This window comes from Phyllobates terribilis, unplaced genomic scaffold (assembly GCF_046119375.1).
Source record: "Phyllobates terribilis strain yellow unplaced genomic scaffold, ASM4611937v1 Scaffold_9__5_contigs__length_417890890, whole genome shotgun sequence".
Taxonomy (NCBI): Eukaryota; Metazoa; Chordata; class Amphibia; order Anura; family Dendrobatidae; genus Phyllobates; species Phyllobates terribilis.
The window spans coordinates 93403739-93414169 of record NW_027362769.1 but is presented as its reverse complement, the minus strand read 5'-3'; the positions used below and the strand labels follow the sequence as shown (position 1 = coordinate 93414169).

The 10431-nt window shown below is 42.6% G+C and overlaps 1 protein-coding gene across 1 annotated transcript in view; it reads left to right on the top strand.

Moving 5' to 3' along the window:
• The first annotated feature begins 6301 nt into the window (after nt 1–6301).
• Nucleotides 6302–10431, top strand: part of DNAJC10 (DnaJ heat shock protein family (Hsp40) member C10) — a 72500-nt gene continuing 68370 nt past the window's right edge. The window contains exon 1 of the mRNA XM_073646787.1: nt 6302–6433. The gene's annotated coding sequence lies outside the window, so the exon portion shown is untranslated. The remainder of the gene's footprint in view (nt 6434–10431) is intronic.

Sequence of the window (10431 nt, the reverse complement as noted above, 5' to 3'; positions counted from 1 at the left end):
GCACAAATATGGAAATGGACCAGTGAACAGCTCTTCAGAGTGTCCAAGTGTGGGATCAGTTGCTGTCTGACGACACTCGGCATGGTGGGAGGAAGGAGCATCAGGGTGAGGAGTATGCAGTCGAGACTCACGGCTACTAACACTTGACCGTGTGGAAGACAGGCCGGAGGTGGTGGTGCTCAGGTGACTGGAAGTATTATCTGCTATCCAATTAATAACCTGTTCACACTGATCAGTTCACAATAGTGGTGCTGTTGTGTGCTTCCCTAGTAATTCGGTCAAGAACTGGGAGCGAGAAGATGTGGCTGTTGGTTGTGGCACATTTTCACCTTGGCCACGGCCCCGTCCTCTGCACGCACCATCACCAGAACGTCCAGTTCCACATCCCTTGCCACGCGCCTTGCCCATTGTAAATTAAGTAACATAGCTTACACTCGCACTATCAATGGCAAAGGGGTAATAATAAGGAGATTTGAACCGTGGAAGAGGAAAACCACAGTTCTAGTTCTCTGGCCTACACCAGAATCTTTTAAACAGATATATTTGTGTCTGAACACTCACAGACACTCAATTTTTTTTTATTTTTTCTTTGGGGGGGGGGGGGGGATACCAAAAGGTTAATAAGATGGGTATTTGTACAGTCTGACTGAGGAAAAAAAAAAGAGGATTTAGATGAAAAAAAATGATTTTTCCTGGCCCCTGAGACCTGGGGCTAAGTCTAGCAATTTGAAAAGCAGCACACAGGACTGTAATGCAGTGTTTGTTGGTATAACCACTGCATCTCCTATACAGCCTGCCTGCCTGATATCTGGGATGGATATTAGTCCTCAGAAGGACTGTTTGTTTGATTTGGCAGGCTTTAGAGACCCTACACTACCTATTTCGCAGTATAAATCTCTCCCTAGCTCAGCAGCACTCTCCCTACACCGTCTGATCCGGAGCGACTGTGTCCAAGATGGCGGCGCCCGGTTTTAAATACTTGAGGTGACGCTGTGCGGCCAGCCAATCAATGTAATGCCCACAACCAACAAGGCTGCGGCATTACAGTGACTGGCTGGCAATCCCTGCATGTTCATTGGCTCTGTAAAGAGCGCCAAACGTGCAGGGCGGAGATCCGAGCTTCTGCCCGAGTAACCCAAAAATGCTCGGTGCTTGCCGAACATCCCGAGTAGTGAGATGCCCGGGCGAGTACTGAGCAGTGTCGTGCATGCTCGCTCAACACTAGTGACCTGTTTTTAGGTCAGTGTCTGTCACTGATTCTAAATATGTCTCACATAAAAAAAACATAAAAAATAACCTTTACTAGATATCATTAAAATATTGCCTTAAGGCACACAAACAAATAGTGTATAACATAGAAATAGACATAAAATTTGTGAAAAGATGATCAAATGTTGTTACCTCAGATGGATATATAGAAAGACATCAAGCTATAGGCTATAACGTCTAACAAGACGACATGTAGTCCAGAGAGCCCTCTAGAACATATTACTCATTTATTTTGATTCAAAAAAAGAGATCCCTGGTGGAGGCGACATCAGTACAATATAAGATGATTCCTGAATCCTCTAATTCATCTCAGCATATCACCTGTTAATGTGAATATGCTTAATAACTAGCTGCAGTTAGCAGTATAATCACCAGGTGATAGTAGTACTCCAAAATTACAAACTAATATATAGATAAATAGCTTCCCCAGGCTGGGATATAACAGCAGGTTCCCTTGCAAAAAAAAAAGGTTCATATAATATGAAGTATGCACAGATGAAGCAATACCTCCCACTACAGTTGTAGATATTTCAGATAAAGTGCATATAGAGTTAAAGTGCATAAATAATTACTCATCTTAATATGCAGGGACACTGCCTTCCCAGTATAGTATAGGGGTTCCACATTCCTCGACGCGTTTCCCCGTGGACTGCAAACCATCAGCAGGATACCTAATTACATTATCATCCCATTTTTTCTCCTGATGAACCTTGATTTATACGGGGAACCTGCTGTTATATCCCAGCCTGGGGAAGTTATTTATCTATATATTAGTTTGTAATTTTGGAGTACTACTATCACCTGGTGATTATACTGCTAACTGCAGATAGTTATTAAGCATATTCACATTAACAGGTGATATGCTGAGATGAATTAGAGGATTCAGGAATCATCTTATATTGTACTGATGTCGCCTCCACCGGGGATCTCTTTTTTTAATCAAAATAAATGAGTAATATATTCTAGCGGTACTCTTAGTGGCTAATCTTGCTATTATGATCTATGACTGTTATATAAGAATAGGCTTTTGTGAGAGACTCTGAATGGTTGGGCCTCTCTGGACTACATGTCGTCTTGTTAGACGTTATAGCATATAGATTGATGTCTTTCTATATATCCATCTGAGCTAACAGCATTTGATCATCTTTTCACAAATTTTATGTCTATTTCTATGTTATACAGTATTTGTTTGTGTGCCTTAAGGCAATATTTTAATGATATCTAGTAAAGGTTATTTTTTATGGGTTTTTTGATGTGAGATATAATTATATACCTATGAGGTTATCCTATTTCTGTAATCTGATTCTAAATCTGACCTTATTTTTCTTCCATCTGCTGTAGTTAATGAGATGTGATATACCCTATTTACATCCATACGACCGATTGAACGACTGGTATCTACTAAACATTATTATTTTTGCCTTCTTGGTTATTAAAAAAAATCATACATGTAGATTTCTGTTACTTATGAAGAATTGACATCACAGAATAAGAATTAAACATGTATGAAAAGTCGCCATTGATACACGGATCATTTACTGAGATACCTCGCAAAAGCGACGCTTTAAAAGATTTCTTGTGGATAATTATCTCGCTGGGGGTCTGACAGCCAGAAACCCAACCAATAATGAGATTGAGGGTCTCCAAATCTCTTGTGTGAATAAGCATTAGTGCGCGCATTGGATTCTACAAAGAAGTGCTGTGCTTGGCATAAACAGAGAATGGAATCAAGATTATGAGAAAAATCCTTTAATCGGTCCTCATTATGAATAAAACACCATGTAAACAGCACTTGTAAAATGTAATTGTGATGAACAATCTGGTCTGTAGCTGTGTACACAAAAGATGTCGTGTTTCTGTCATAGTTGTCAAAGTTTTGCTGTAGTTAAAAGCTGGTGAACTTGTTAGTCAGCACTTCTTGTTACTCCAGATATACTTCACTATTGTGACTTGCCCGTGTACCGGATTCACTGCACTAGAGAGATCCTGCAAAGCCACGTCAGCACCAAGGCTCAGCACAATGGCACAAGGAAAAAAAAGGATTTTGTTTGATAAAGGTGGTTCCTTGGCATTTACTGTCAGCTACTCTGTATTTTCTGATGCATTAAACTGCAAATCTTTCAAATTGCTGCAGGTGAGCTTTAGATTAAAAATATTTATACTACAAAAATGGCTTTATTACAATATGAAGTCTTACTTGCAGTATAATCACATCTCACTACACTTCAATTTGCATTTTTATGCAGACTGGTAACTTATTTGCGATCTATAAGCGCTACATTTATGGACATCAAGGTATAGACAAGCCTACTTGTAGCTGTAACACATTTATTAGAAGAAATCTATTTAATAGGGAACGGCATGCAATAAAAACCAGGTCACAGCATAGTATAAACACAGGATACGGCACATTATAAACATAGTATAATAAAAAACAGCACAATGTATTATAAATAAGGGGCCTCATATATTCATGCAATATGCACTGCCCCCCAAAATATTAAAACAATTGAGCATCGCAATAAAACCTCAAGTCATTTAAAATTCAGAGTTAATCTGTCCAGTTAGGAAGCATTCGAGATTGAAAATGAATTTATCTGCTTTGGTGTAAATACTTTCATGACAAAAAGGACAAAAGTATTTATTGGTTAAGCAGGAAAAAATAATTTGTTAGCGTTGAGAGCTCAAAGAACTCGTTCAATACTTCTTGTCCTTTTTGGACATAACAGTATCTACATCGTTTTTTTCTGGCTAACTCACGACAATCTGACTTTTCTGGCACCTGCCTTGGTGTGATAAGTGCAGGTGCAGACGAGAATATTTGTTGTCCGAGTTTAATCCGACAAAACATCAGATCGCATTTGGACCAATGTTAGTCTATGGGGCCATGCACATATCCAATTTTTTCCTTGGACAGAGACTATCCGAGGAAAACAATCACTGTATGCCTGAGTTTATCTGATATCCTGTTCGTACTTGGCCATGCAAGTTAATGAGTGCGTGGAAAACATCGGACTGCACTTGGATGGCATCTGAGAGCAGTCCAATTTCCGTGGTTTCTCAGAATGGAGAATTTTTTTTCTCCACCTTCCCCTCATCCGAGAGAATCGGAGCGCACTGTGCTCACACTCTGATCAGAATATCATTTGCATCTGCAGATTTTCTCAGATGAATCTACGATTGTGTGTCTCTGCCCTAAGGGACAGGTGCAGTAGAGAGGTAACAGCAAGAAAGCCCCAAAAAGGGAATTATTTTCCAGGTGGTAGCCACAGACTACTCTCCCGTCATCCTAAGTGATTCATCTCTAGTTTTGCATTTTGCTAGTGTCCTTGACACCACTGGTAGCATAAGGAGATACCTGCAGCTCATTTAGGCTGAACAGGTGGTCTAGCTATTCTAGGCTGGGACATACATACTTGCCATTGCAATTTTTAATATGTTTCCCAGCAAAGTCTTACAGGAACATGGAGTAGTTACCAGTTACACAAGGACAGCTGAATAGAGCCATAGAAGCACAACAACCAAGCAGCGGGATCAGTATCTGTTCCTTTCTGTGATGCTGAAAAGGAGGACTGCCAGAGCCCTACAAAGTGACCTCCTGCAAGCTACTGGTGTGCATGAATCTGACCGAACCGTTAGAAATAGACTTCATGAAAGAGGCACGAGGGCCTGACGTCCAGTGGTGAGACCTGTAGAGTCACAGATCATACACCTAAAAACACTGTTTATTAGTAATACTAAAAATGCAAAAAAAGATAGAAAACCTTCCCTCAAAAGAGTAAATCACCAAAACCAGTAAAAATTCCAAAGCAGGGTAATACATGCCGGGGGGAGGAGGGTCACAGTACACTACATTGGCTCCCTGTGTCCTAGCTATCAGCGGAGGTTGGCACCCTCTTGAACGCAAAATGGCGACCCCGCTCGACGGCTTGCTCCAACAGTCCCTGTCAGGCTCTCACCAGATGAAAGGTGATGCGGGTTATACACAGAAGTGAGGGGGCAAATGCAGGTTAACCAACATATGGATCTGGACAATTCACAATGGTCAATACATCACAACAAAAAAGGACTAAGTTATATCAAAGGATGTGCATGTTGTAGGTCTGAATGATCAGGACAGGAAAAAGAGTAGATTGGGGACAGTGATGAGTGAAGGGAGTCTGTAAGTGTATGAGGGTTAATGGATTGTAGATTTCTGAATGTGTGATAGGTAGGAGTGCGCTGGGCCGGGTGAGGATTTTTGAGCGTAAATGCCACATCACTTGTCTCAGTCACAGTAGGAAGATCTCTAAGGCTATATTCACATGTTGCGTTTTTTTATGCAAATTTTAAGCTGCGTTTTACAGTACCAGCAAAAGCTGAAATTTCAGAAATCTCATGCACAATTTTTTTTTTCCAGACTGAACTGGAAAACTGTTGCGTTTTTGCAGTCTGCAGCACGTCACTTCTTTCAGCATTTATTCACTCATAAAAAGCAAAGTGCAAAGAACGCAGCAAAAAATGCCTTTATCAGGTTTTGCTGCGTTTTTGGTGCAGAAAACTCAGGAAGTTACATCATGGGTTTTTTTTGGGGGGGGGGGGGGCGCTAAACTTTTATCAGCATGCACAAGAGACAGCTGTACTTGACAGCAAAAAAAAGTTGAAAAAAATTAAGGCCCCTGAGCAAGGGCAGAATTGTCACTGACTGTAATTATTTTACAATGCAGACTGCTTCATTTAAAATAGTGTTTGACCAGGTTGTGGACAATCCCTTTAAGAATCACAGCACTATTAGTGCCTCTGTAAGTCCTCAGTGACCGTCCCAAATGTCAGACATTATCCAGCCAGACTATAGAACAGGGACTGACCAGCCAGTAAATATGGCCGCTGTGAGGGGCTGAGGAACATCTGGGGTCCCACAGCCCCTCTGACGAGAAACCTACACGACTGCGATCCCAAGACAGTTCTCCTAATCTCCTGTAAAGTCTTCATCCACCCGGACCAATCCGTGCGCGCCATGACACAAACCCCGCCCTAATCCCACAATCCTGTGCGGCGCAGCCTTAGGGATACTGATGTGGGCGGGGCTAAGCGTGTGCAGCGTCACAACCCGGAGCGTCACCCTGCTGTGTGCGGCTGCTTCCGGCTCTCTCACGCTGCAGTCAGTGCCGGCTCCGGGCTGGAGGTAAGAGCGCACAGTGTGCACTGTGTATAGAGATAATCGCACGTCCTCAGCGCAGCAGCACAGACTGGGACGCTCAGAGTCAGACCAGGGGGTGCGCGGAGAGATCATTGCTGCCTGCAGGGACTTCAGACACTTTAGTGATGGACTTTGCTGGTCCTGTGTCTCAGACTGTTATCGGATGCTCCGGCTCAGACTTTTTTCCTTGTGTTTAGGAACTGATGAGTTGGGAATGGGAATTAGTTTATTTTAGTATTTTTAGTTTTTTCTTAATTCCTCCTGCTGTTGATGCATTTACCTGCAGATTTCATGCACTATTTTGTGTCCTGGCAACAGAACATGCAGAAAATCCACAATCTGCTGCAGGGATTTTTTTTTGTTCAGGTTTTGATGAATTTGGTACAAATTCTTCCATCCTCATCCAACCCACATTGAAGTGAATGGGATATTTTACCTCCCCCCGGCGCCCCCTCCCCCAATCAGTGCAACTTTATTCTAGCAGAAAAAAAGGGATTTGTAAGAGGAATTATGCCAGAAAGGCTTCAATGAAGACTGGGCTGATCTCGGTGCGGCTCCACCACTACATCCACTCCAACCCCCTGATTCATGATTTGCATTTTTTATTTTTTGCAGCGGCAAATTTTGCATCAGAATTTATCAAAATGGGCACAAAGTGTTTGATGACAGTGGCACAAATTGAGATTTATTTTTTTTGGAGGGGGGGGGGGTGTTCTTTTTAGAGCTCCATGTAGCATAATCCTTTGAACATGCTTAAAATGTTGAATATTCGCCTTCAATTGAACCAAAATAAGGTCAGACGGGGTTGCACTCCACTAGAGGACTCCAGGACAACTATGATGAGTTGGCCGCTCAGTTTCAGGCACAGATTTCTCTTGCAAATATCGGTAGCTTAGGCAAATCTTGCAGGTGTGAAGGTACAGCGACACCCCCCCCCCCCCCCTTCGGCCTCCGGCTCCCTGCTTGTTGGAGGGGGTGGGCGCTTTGGATTGCTGGACACTTCGGACCAGTGAAATGGTTGCGTGGCTGACTCTTGAATGCTGTAAAGGGCAGCTCTGGAGCACTACGGCACCGAAGCTGGTCGGATTGGGAGCTGACAATGAGCTAAAGCGATCCGGACAGTTTCAAAGCAGCTTTATAGAAGAGAGCTTGTAAGTGCTGCTCTCCTCCAAGACCGGCCACGTCCAATACACTGCAGAGGTGGCTGGTGACCTAGGACACCCTCTTTTATGGGTTTTTTTTTCTTTTAAAGAACAGAGGATTTTTAATAAAAAGTTGGATTGCAAAGTTGCTGTTTGTAATTTAATGAAAATAACCTTAAAGGAGTTGACTAATTTCTCCTAAAAAATCATCGTAAAATGCTGCATACTGCTGTGGGAAACTCTGTAACTGCACATTCCTTACCACAGGACTGACGATAAATCCCCCCTGCTGCATCAAGATGGCTGCAGTCAGGTTTCTCTGATGCTTCCTCTTCTTCTGCCCAAGTACTGAGAGCGGTCAGTACAGGAGACTTCTCTGCACACAACAGAGGATGTCCCGCAAGATGGTTATGTGGATACATTTTCTTGAAGGGTTTGTCCGGGACTTTGACAGAGGTTGACAATCCTTAGCTTTGGAGCTGCACAGCTCGGCTCCATCAATGAAATAGCGGCCGATATTGCACATCTGCCCATATTGAATTAGGTAAATAGGTCGTGGATGTGCAGCATCCAGCTGCGACTACTCTACAGTTAATGAAACTGTGCTGTGCAGTTCCAGAACTGAGCAGTTCCGGACGTCACTGGTACCAGTAACAACTGATTGGCGAGGGTGCCTGGGTGTTGCCCCTTCAGTGATCAGACTCTGGTGACCTATCCTTAGGATAGGTCATCGATGATAAAGTTCCAGACAACCTTTTTAAGAGTGATGGACTCAATAACCAACTTGGCCAGTGTTTACACACTGTATCCATGCAAGGGGCTTCAATTTTTGACATCCATTAAATGGGTACTCTAATCTCCAAGATCCTATCCCAATATGTAGTAGATATAATATTTGCAAATACCTCCAATTAGAAATGTAGGAGAGTTCTTCTGCTTAGCTATGCCTATTACCTCATTTGCAGGGCATTGCTGTAACTTAGGTATCCATGGTTACGACCACTCATATAGTGACGTTGTTAGTGGTTGTAACCATAGATACCTAAGCTACTGCAATGGCCTTCATATGGGGTAAGCAACATAGTGAATCAGAAGAACTATACTACATTTCTAATTGGATGTATTTTCTCATATTATTATTACACCTACCACATATTGGCGTAGGATCTTTGAGATGGGAGTACCCCTTTTAAGGATAAAGGGCCTCGACTCATCAAGAAGTTTTCACAAAAATTCTGACGTTTGAAATGTCACACGTTATGCACATCTCAATGTTGCGCACAAATATTGGGACTTTTGGAGGTTTTTACAGCAGTAGCTGCCAGCTCCACCTAGTTGTTGACAAGTGGGTGGAGCACTGATGGAGCGCAGCCAAGCAGAAGTGTTGTAAATGACAATAACATATGTCAGCCCGACTGGTGCACATCTTTGGCGCTGGCGCATGGACCTCTTAAAGAATTTGCCACATTTTACTCCGAGCGCTCCCATATAAAACACATTTCCTATGCAGGTACAGTACATGATAGTTATGGCATTTTGGAAATTCCATCAGAATATGGACAACCTCTTCCAAATTTCATTTTCTTACATTGTACTGTATTTGTGAAGTTTTGGTGCAGACTCCACAATAAATAGATATACATACAGGACACACCTTCTCATTTAAAGATTTTTCTGTATTTTCATAACTTTAAAAATTGTACATTCACACTGAAGGCATCAAAACTATGAATTAACACATGTGGAATTATATACTTAACAAAAAAGTGTGAAACAACTGAAAATATGGCTTATATTCTAGGTTCTTCAAAGTAGCCACCTTTTGCTTTGATGACTGCTTTGCACACTCTTGGCATTCTCTTGATGAGCTTCAAGAGCTAGTCACCGGAAATGGTCTTCCAACAATCTTGAAGGAGTTCCCAGAGATGCTTAGCACTTGTTGGCCCTTTTGCCTTCACTCTGCGGTCCAGCTCACCCCAAACCATCTCGATTGGGTTCAGGTCTGGTGACTGTGGAGGCCAGATCATCTGGCGTAGCACCCCATCACTCTCCTTCTTGGTCAAATAGCCCTTACACAGCCTGGAGGTGTGTTTGGGGTCATTGTCCTGTTGAAAAATAAATGATGGTCCAACTAAACACAAACTGGATGAAATAGCATGCCGCTGCAAGATGCTGTGGTAGCCATGCTGGTTCAGTATGCCTTCAATTTTGAATAAATCCCCAACAGTGTCACCAGCAAAGCACTCCCACACCATCACACCTCCTCCTCCATTCTTCGCGGTGGGAACCAGGCATGTAGAGTCCATCCGTTCACCTTTTCTGCATCGCACAAAGACACGGTGGTTGGAACCAAAGATCTAAAATTTGGACTCATCAGACCAAAGCACAGATTTCCACTGGTTTAATGTCCATTCCTTGAGTTCTTTAGCCCAAACAAGTCTCTTCTGCTTGTTGCCTGTCCTTAGCAGTGGTTTTCTAGCAGCTATTTTACCATGAAGGCCTGCTGCACAAAGTCTCCTCTTAACAGTTGTTGAAGAGATGTGTCTGCTGCTAGAACTCTGTGTGGCATTGACCTGGTCTCTAATCTGAGCTGCTGTTAACCTGCGATTTCTGAGGCTGGTGACTCGGATAAACTTATCCTCAGAAGCAGAGGTGACTCTTGGTCTTCCTTTCCTGGGTGGTCCTCATGTAAGCCAGTTTCTTTGTACCTCTTGAAGCTCATCAAGAGAATGCCAAGAGTGTGCAAAGCAGTCATCAAAGCAAAAGGTGGCTACTTTGAAGAACCTAGAATATAAGACATATTTTCAGTTGTTTCACACTTTTTTGCTAAGTATATAATTC